Here is a 10,414-nt window from a genome sequence, read left to right on the forward strand (position 1 = left end):
GTCATTCTAAAAGAGCTGGACGGGGCCGGAGAGCGTCCTTAACCCATCAGCCGGACCAGTATCTACACCCTAGTGCGAGGGGGAACAGGATGAGCACTGCCAGAGCTATGACATTACCTTGAGGAGGACACTGATGGGAATGTTTCTGACCAAACAGTCAGAAAACAGCTTCATGAGGGTGGGCTCACAGTCAGGCACTCTGGAGCCCAAATGATATTTGCCATAGAATATCAGAATTAACAGGTCCATTGCTGGCCCCCTGTTCTTTTCACAGATGAGAGCAGGTTCATTCTTAGCATATCTGACAGACTTGAAAGGGTCAGGAGAAGCCGTGGAGAACATTATGCTGACTGTAACATGGTTCAGCATGACCAATTTGGTACTGGCTCAGTGATGGTCTCGTGATGCGTATCCACAGAAGGACTCTTTGAGTTCAGCTGTCTTAAGGTTAATCGTTTTCATTTCTCTAAAATGATGTGGCATCGTTTCATTCCTAACACATTACCCAGACCTTAATGTGTTTTCTTTGTGTTGCTTTAAATTTTTTAAATAGTATATAAATGACATTTCTTTAGTTATTGTCAGTGACTTTATCTGAGACTCACTGAATTTTGGTATAGTTCTGCAAAATGATGCCCCTGTTGAACAATTTGTGAAATTTAGCTTCTCCTAGATATTCCACTATCATGTGTGAGTGATATTGGAAAGTGGAGGAATCACAGCAACCTAACCACCGTAAAGAACGTAGGTACAAACAGGGGTCGTTGAAGTCCATAGTGCATCTCCAAAGCTCCCCTGGCATTAACATCAGCACAAAAACTGTGCTGGGAGCTTCATGGCGTGGGACCTTACGATTTCCTTTCTTCATGTATGGACAAAAGTGTGTCCTGCTCTCCAAAATCATAGAAAGCCTTCCCAGAAAAGTGGAAGCTGTAATATCTACAAAGGAATAGGAGCAATCCAACGGATGTAGAATGAGATGTCATAAAAGCTGCTGGAGCTGAAATGTGTAGATGGCCCAATACTTGTCTATGTAGTCTTGTCTATGTGTTCTTTCTTTTAACTCTCTGGTATGTCATTTATGGAATCACCAGCAATCAGCTGCGTTGATTGTATAACAGCATGTCTCAAATTAAAGCTCATCTTCAATATTTTTTAATACAGACAGTGGAACAAGCAGCTGTAGTGTCGGTGCCCCATATTGTTGTCTGCACTGCAGAGCTAACCTCGCCTTTGTGGCAGGTTTTTAAAACTTTTCAAGAGTTGTGTTTTGGTTTACATATTTAGTTGAAGCAGGTTTTTGTCCAGAAATGTCTAAAGGAGTGTAGAGAAATAAAAAAACCCCAAAATGTCACGTGTCTACAAAAACAACTCAAAGAGGAAGGCTATCCTGCTTGGTGTCTGTTTGATGCTTAATAGTTAGTTACATTAGTAACATATTAGCCATCAACTTTAGAGAAGATATTTGGTTAATGTAATGTATCTCTTCCATACAACCACAAAATATTTTAATGTAATTTTTTGAAGGTAGTAGTCTAAAGTAATCAATAAAAAATTACTTATCCTAAATTTTCATTTCTGTTTGATCACGCTTGGCATGTTTTAAATGTTTCTGGTAGAATTTGTTCATTATCTACAAAGAAGATGAAACTTTAAGGAAGAAATGGTGAAGTGTCAGGGTATCAACTAATGCTTGCAAGCTTGGCTCGCAAGCTGCATCCATAAACTGCAAAAATCCAACACACAGCCATGTGTAGCATCCAATTAGAGCCAATTAGTAGAATAGTGAGGTAACAGAATTTGACTGTTCACTGTAACTGAAATACAAATTCGGATGAATGGCAGGCTATATTGTTTGTGAGAAAATGTCATTAAAATGCTAGAAAAGACACCAACTGCATAAACACAGTGAAGAGGTTCAACTATCAAGGCCTTCCAGACAGCTATCAGCAATACTGTCCATGGTCCTAATTCCTAACAGCCACCTCATAGTTGGGTGAAAGGGTGAAACTGTCCAAAGAGACCAAAACAATGGTCTCTACCAGGCTGTAAACATGCTTTTTAATGCTGTAAAGTTGGTCAATTCAACATGGGAGCCAATAGGGATTTACTCTGTTTGGAACTAGCCTCAAGGTCCCATTAGTAAGAGTGCAGTTTTTACCATGCCCTGGCTTCATTTTTATGCTGTGTGGCTCGCCTCTCTTGGCCTGTTAAGTGGCAATGCAAACACACATGTATGTATCAATAAAGACAAATTCTTTGGTCATCTTTCTGCTGATTCCTGATGAAAATGTTTATATACCTGTGCTATTGCGCAGGTCAACTTACCGTTACTATTAACAGCAATTCATCTGGCAATGCAGCCTGACTGTATCTATGATTCTGACAGCATCTATGCATGTATAGCTATGAGTTCTCAACCTTGCAACACTAAATCTCCCCATGTTTGCTCTGACACAACAGTGGCACCAATACCCTCTCTACTGTCTGTGGTTGTGCTTCTTTGTGTGAAGGCGTAAGCACATGTTCTCTCTCAGCTTCCCTTTTTACAACTTGTGTACATCTCGGCTCCTCAGCACTTTTTAGTGCTGCATTGTTAACACTATGAGTTGAACACACAAAACACACAAACCAAGTCGTATTTAAGGTCACAGCGGTAGAAGCCAGTGACTGCTAACCAGATGGCAACATGCTCGTTTTACTTGGAATAACAAAGTGAGTAATATTGATTTTATTCTTACTGTCTGCTGTTTTATTGTCTCCAACGCACCAACACTGTGTTTCTTACACAGCTTTCTTTCCCTCTATTGTCACTTCAGAAAGCAGCATGCTCTGTAGCTTTGGGGCTCTAGGACTTCTTTTCTAATGTGTAGAATAAAAAGTAAATAGACTACAGAGCTTGAAAAGCTTCTTCAGAACTGTAGAAGCTTCTCAGATGAGAGGTGAAAATCTTCAATAAACTTAAAGAAGTCCAGTCGCTTTTCTTTCCAAGCTCCTTAGATGACCTGGATGACAGAACCGACACAGACAGTACACAATAGAGTTTTTTACTTCCACATATCCATGCTGTTACACTGGTATAAAGTTCAAACAGATATAAAGGTCATAAAGCTATCATTAAAAATGGCAGTTAAAGAAAACAGCATTTTATTCACTCCTGAAAACTGAAGTTCTGCCTATCAACGTCAGGAAAAAACAAAAAAATAAGTAGTCGACTGGTTTTTCAGTTTTTTGCTAAGCTGTAATAAGCTGACACCTCTGCTGCAGTCACTGACTTTAAATGCTAAAAACGTGGGGAATTATCAAAAAGGTTTAAAAGCTGCATTGACCAGCGAATCAAAAGCTTATGAATTTTACATTTGTAATTGTGTACAGTTGTGTTTATTACAGGGTTTATGTGTGGGATAGGGAGAGTTTTTAGTAACTGTCAGCCAAGCGGAAATCTGAAGAATGAAGCCGACATTAAAAACACAAAAACAGAAAACCAACAGTTAGAGTTCCTCTAATGCCCACTTGAGGCTGACTACAAAAGTGAGTCAATTCCCTTAAACTTGGACCTGACCTCCCCACTGCGTTTGGGGTGTTGCTGCTTTATGGCTGAAGCTTGCCATAAAGTAGATATCATAAGCCCCTCCTGCACATTTTGGGGGTTTTTTTCAATTACAATTCAGTACTACCTAATGTGCGTCATTGTCGTCATAGCAACCCATCTGTGGGTCCCGCAACGTAATTAATATGGCACACGAACGCTACAACGCTACAACAAAGATGGACGTCGAAGCAGAAATGTACCTGCTGCTCGGTCTGTGGCTTTTCGTCAGACTCTAGGACCATGATATCGTTTTTTGCAGCCATTGCTGGATTTCAAAAGTGACAGGTTTGAGTTTTGTGAATGAGAGGCTCTTGTGACTCATCGAGTGATGCTACTGACCAGCCAACCTGTGGCATGCAGTCTGCCAATGTCACATTTTAGTACCTGCTTGAATCACTTGGGACCCTGGCCGAGCAGGTACTAGAAAAGTACCTGGTACCAGGTACTATGACCTAACGGAAAACCCTTAAAACCGTAGCGACCCGTGCCGAATCGATCCGAGTAGGTACTAATGGAAAAGGGGCTTTAGTGTTTGGAAACAGGAATGTGGCAGGCAGAGGGTGGATCAAAACTGACTCGAGGCTAACGGGAGGTGACTGTACATTAATTTCAGTTCGGTTTCTACCTACCCTTTATTTGCAGTTGGCCATATTTTGATTGGGCATTCAAGTACAGCACTGGGAAATCATGGGACAAAGTCCAGATGTTGTGCAGCAATAAGGTGACCATTTTTCCAGAATCTCTCTTGTATCTGCACAACCACAGTGTTACCTGTCTCCTTCATTAAAGCAGCAGCATTGTTTTTGTCATTTAGACACGATGCTCTTCCTCTTCCATGCTACTGTGTCTTCTCTTTCCCCTTCTTTCTCTCAGTTGTCTTCTGTTGTTGAAGTAGTACTGCACTGCACAGATGATGGTCTGCATCAGCTTGTAGAAAAACTTCAAAAACTGTAGAAACACGTCCTCCTCCAGATGTAAAGACATGTCATAGACTTCACTGTCCCATCCTGGATCAGTCTCCTTCCTTTTATGTCTGAGTAATGAGCGAATTTGAAAAAAAGATACAAATAAATCTGATAATAAACACTTTCAAGTCAGAGTCTTCCTGAGCATACAAGCTGTCGCATGAGGTTTAAGCAGTGCCGATCGCAATGAACAAATTGTGTATTGTATCATCCGCTTGAATGGCAACGAAAGGGGCTGGTAATACCTGTTTGGCAACCTCCTCTCGATACGTTGAACATGTTCTCCAAATGTTTATTTCGAATTGTTTCGAAGCCTTTGAAATAGGGCTGTGAGGCCCTCTGAGCCCACGATCATCTGCATATATTGTTCCAAAAAATTCTCTTATAAATGTACGGGTTTAATAAAGCTCGTGGTCGTGGTCAATTTCACATTTCCCACAAAGTTTTAGCTGCATGTGTCCCAATCCAGTGAACTTGAACTTTGTGTCAAAGATTCAAGTTGCTGTTATTTATATTTCCTATCACCTTAAATTATCACTCAAAGACAAGCATCTATGACAGTGTATATATAGATGTATCATATATAAGAGACAAATATTGTTTGTTTAATTTGTTGGCATTATTTAATTTGGCTCAATGCTTACATATATGTGTAAAAAGAAAACATACGAGCTGTGATAACTGTGTCTGATAGAATGAAGAGTAGACCGATATATTAAATATTCCTTTATTGGGTGAGAAAATCATACCATGTAATAACTGCTTTAAGTCATACAGAATAGATATCAGAGCCTTAAACAGGCTGACTTCTGCTAAATGGGTCAAACTGGGCAGAAAGTCTACAAACACATAACATCCTTATAGAATATGATGTTACACTATTGATCAACTTACCTCAGAATATATAAAGCATATAAGCAATTACAGCAATATGATGCAACAAACACAGCAGTACTACTAATCCAAAATACTCAAAGCTTCATAGAACTGGAACAAACATTTATTTTTAGCTCCATTCTGCTGCTGATACATACTTTAGGTTTCTGAACATTAAACTTGTTTCTGCCTTTCATAGTGTGTAACTTGAAGGCCCTGAGTACTTTCTCCCACACTGAAAACACTGGAATGATAAAATTATTTAAACATTACCTAATAAGACTGATTCAGCTGATGTGCAGCAGTGGGTCCCTCAGTCTGTCCTCACTCTGGACACTTGCAGTTGTCACACATGGAAATCAAATGTGTAATAAGCTGCAGGATTCAAACACAAGTGTAACTTATAAACACATGTTCATACTTTTATTACACAATCAGAGAGAAAGAAACAGAGAGTGCAGGACAGACAGACAGGTGACAGTCTCAGGTGTACACACTTCTACAAAACAGCTCAAGAGAAGGAGGATTTAGTGTTTGTGTTATTACGAGTGCTAAACAAGAAGAGTTCCCAGATGGTGCAGTGGACACATGTGTGTGATTAAAGCATCTTTCTTTCAGCTTAACGAGTGAACCGTCAGCTCGTTCAAACACACGTTAAAGTCCGTTTGGCTCGACACCACCGAACAGAGGCAGCAATGTAACATAGCTAACATTAACAGTGCAGTGAATCCTGCTTGTGCCGCGATATTCAGGACTGCAAACCGAGCAGCATCACTGACTTTCAGCTTGTTGTGTTTGTGGATATATGACTGACTTTAATTATCCATAGAATCATCACATTCTCTGTAAGATTAAGGTCGACTATCGAACGGCGTATATTTTAAAGTGAAGGCTTTAAAACCAAGTTAGTTCAAATATCACTAATGTCACATAACTTTGCCGACATGTGGCCAACAGTCATGTTTTAATGTTGTTCATTATTAAACATTTGCACATAAATAAGTGACATAATATTCAGTACTTACTTTTAAAAGTTTACTCTTTGGCCGCTCCGCTTCAGCCGTTTGCCGTATTTTTTGGCAAAATTATCCACACCCACCGCCGCGCTATGAATTGTGGGATATATGGGACCACGAAGTGTACACCGGACCACACTTCAAATTTAGGGAAATCGATTTGGAAACCCGGACTGACCCCCCGGCTGCCAAGACTGGCAATAGGGACATGGAATGTCACCTCTCTGGTGGGGAAGGAGCCTGAGTTAGTGCGTGAGGTTGAGAGGTACCGGCTAGATATAGTCGGGCTCACCTCTACACATGGCTTGGGCTCTGGAACCAGTCTCCTGGAGAGGGGCTGGACTCTGTCTCAGTCTGGAGTTGCCCCTGTTAAGAGGCGGCGGGCTGGGGAGGGTATTCTAATATCCCCTCGGCTTGCTGCCGGTACGTTGGGGTTTTTCCCGGTGGATGAGAGGGTTTGTTCCCTGCGCCTTAGGGTTGGGGAACGGGTCCTGACTGTCATCTGCGCTTATGCCCCGAGTGGCAGTTCGGAGTACCCAGCCTTCTTAGAGTCCCTGGGGGGGGGGGGGGGGGGGGGGGGGGGGTGCTGGAAGGTGCTCCACCTGGAGACTCTGTTGTCCTGCTGGGAGACTTCAATGCTCACGTGGGTAATGACAGCGAGACCTGGAGGGGCATGATTGGGAGGAACGGCCTCCCTGATCTGAACCCGAGCGGTGCTTTGTTATTGGACTTCTGTGCTAATCACAGTTTGGCCATAACGAACACCCTGTTCGAACATAAGTGTCCATAAGTGCACATGGCACCAGGACGCTCTAGGCCGTAGGTCGATGATCGATTTTGTAATCGTATCACCAGACCTGCGACCATATGTTCTGGACACTCGGGTAAAGAGAGGGGCTGAGCTGTCAACTGATCACCACCTGGTGGTGAGTTGGATCAGGTGGCGGGGGAGGACGCTGGACAGACCTGGAGCACCTAAACGCGTAGTGAGGGTGTGCTGGGAACGTCTAGCAGAGGCCCCAGTCCGCGAGATCTTCAACGCATTCCGAGGGAGACTGGGAACATTGAGTCCGAATGGACCATGTTCAGCGTCTCCATTGCCGAAGCTGCTGCATTGAGCTGCGGCCGCAAGGTGGTTGGTGCCTGCCGTGGTGGTAATCCCCGAACCAAATGGTGGACACCAGAGGTGAAGGGAGCCACCAGGCTGAAGAAGGAGTCCTATCGGGCTTGGTTAGCCCGTGGGACTCCGGAGGCAGCCGACAGGTATCGACAGGCCAAGCGGAATGCGGCTCGGACAGTGGCTGAAGCAAAAACTCGGGTGTGGGAGGAGTTCGGAGAGGCCATGGAAAAAGACTTTCGGACTGCCTCGAAGAGATTCTGGCAAACCGTCAGGTGTCTCGGGAGGGGAAAGCGGTGCTCTACCTGCACTGTGTATAGTGCTGGCGGAGCGCTGCTGACGTCGACTGAGAAAATTGTCAGGCGGTGGAAGGAATACTTCGAGGACCTCCTTAATCCCACTGACACGTCTTCCGAGGAGGAAGCAGAGTCTGGGGATGAGGGGAATGACCCGCCAATTTCCGGGGGCGAGGTCACTGAGGCAGTTAAACAACTCCTTGGTGGCAGAGCCCCTGGTGTTGATGAGGTCCGCCCCGAGTTCCTGAAGGCTCTGGACGTTGTAGGGCTGTCCTGGTTGACACGCCTCTGCAATGTTGCGTGGAGATCAGGGGCAGTACCCGTGGACTGGCAGACCGGGGTGGTGGTCCCCATCTTTAAGAAGGGGGACCGGAGGGTGTGTTCCAACTACAGGGGGATCACACTCCTCAGCCTCCCTGGGAAAGTCTATGCCAGGGTGCTGAAAAGGAGAGTTCGTCCGCTAGTCGAACCTCGGATACAGGAGGAACAATGTTGTTTTCGTCCTGGTCGCGGAACACTGGATCAGCTCTTTATCCTCTCGACGATACTTGAGGGTGCATGGGAGTTTGCCCAACCAGTCTACATGTGTTTTGTGGACTTGGAGAAGGCATTCGACCGTGTCCCTCGGGGTGTCCTGTGGGAGGTGTTGCGGGAGTATGGGGTGTCTGGCCCATTGCTACGGGCCATTCGATCCCTATACAACCATTGCAAGAGCTTGGTTCGCATTGCCGGCAATAAGTCGGACTCGTTCCCGGTGGGTGATGGGCTCCGCCAGGGCTGCCCTTTGTCTCCGGTTCTGTTCATAATTTTTATGGACAGGATTTCTAGGCGCAGCCAAGTGGCGGAGGGCTTTCACTTTGGTGGCCTCAGAATCTCATCTCTGATTTTTGCAGATGATGTGGTTCTGTTGGCTTCATCGGGTGAGGGCCTCCAGCTCGCACTGGAACGGTTCGCAGCCGAGTGTGAAGCAGCGGGAATGAGGATCAGCACCTCCAAATCTGAGGCCATGGTTCTCAGCCGGAAAAGGGTGGAGTGCCCCCTCCGGGTCGGGGATGAGTTCCTGCCCCAAGTGGAGGAGTTCAAGTATCTCGGGGTCTTGTTCGCGAGTGATGGGAGAAGGGAGCCGGAGATCGACAGACGGATTGGGGCTGCAGCTGCAGTAATGCAGACGCTGCACCGGTCCATCGTGGTGAAGAGGGAGCTGAGTGTAAAAGCGAAGCTCTCAATTTACCGGTCGATCTACGTCCCTACCCTCACCTATGGCCACGAGCTGTGGGTAGTGACCGAAAGAACGAGATCGCGGATACAAGTGGCAGAAATGAGCTTCCTCCGAAGAGTGGCTGGCCTCTCCCTTAGAGATAGGGTGAGAAGTTCGGCCATCCGGGAGGGGCTCAGAGTAGAGCAGCTGCTGCTCCACATCAAAAGGAGCCAGCTGAGGTGGTTCGGGCATCTGACAAGGGTGCCCCCTGGGCGCCTCCTGGGTGAGGTGTTCTAGGCATGTCCCACTGGGAGGAGGCCTCGGGGCAGACCCAGGACACGCTGGAGAGATTATATCTCTCGGCTGGCCTGGGAACGCCTTGGTGTTCCCCGGGATAAGCTGGAGGAGGTGGCTGGGGAGAGGGAGGTCTGGGCCTCTTTGCTTAGGCTGCTGCCCCCGCGACCCGGCCTCGGATAAAGCGGATGAAGATGGATGGATGGATGGATGGATGGATGGATGGATTTGGAGACCGCATTTGGAGACCGCATTTGGAGTACACTTCAGATTGGGACAGATCGTTGCGTCGCTGTGACGTAATAGGTCTCAAAATGCGTACTCTGAAGCGTGCGTTCACTGAATTGAACCACAGTTTCCTTTTTTTCTTTCCCTCATTTCAACTTCAACTTTATTTGAATAGTGTGGCGACCCACTAGAGGGCTCCACTCACACCCAAGCTGGGAGGAAGGGTTCTGCTGTGTTTGGGCGCAATATGCTCAGTTCATGTTTGGAGGTGAATAAAGTTGGAGTGTAAAACTAGAGCCCCTTATTTCATGTGTCACATGCCTCCATAATAGCACATTTAAAAACTATAAATGACCAAAGTGCTTTACAGGCTCAGCTAGCAAAAACAATAATAAGGGACACTAGAAATAATAGAGTAATCTAAAATAAAATAAATATTTTTTTACTAAGCACATTACTCCTCCTCCTCACTGAGTCTCGTCTTGTTGTGCCGGTTCTCCTATGTTGTGCCGTGGGTTTGTGGAGTGACTGTTTCCTATGTATAGGTTCGAGCATTTCTCAGTGCACAAATGGATCCTGTCAGTGCTCAAAGGGTGGGTGCGCAGTGGCCCTTCAATCATTCCATCCACTCCATAGTACGTCGACCCACTGGGAAAATCCCCCACATGCCGCATAACCAGTCCAGGCCTGTCCTCTTGTAATAGCAACAAGACACTAATGTGACAAGTTAGCCATAGTTATTTCAGACTAAAATAATCCATCCATCCATCCATTCGCGTCCGCTTATCCTTTTTAGGGTCGCGGGGGGCGCTGGAGCCTATCCCAGCTGTCA

Source organism: Maylandia zebra, linkage group LG5, assembly GCF_041146795.1.
Source record: "Maylandia zebra isolate NMK-2024a linkage group LG5, Mzebra_GT3a, whole genome shotgun sequence".
Taxonomy (NCBI): Eukaryota; Metazoa; Chordata; class Actinopteri; order Cichliformes; family Cichlidae; genus Maylandia; species Maylandia zebra.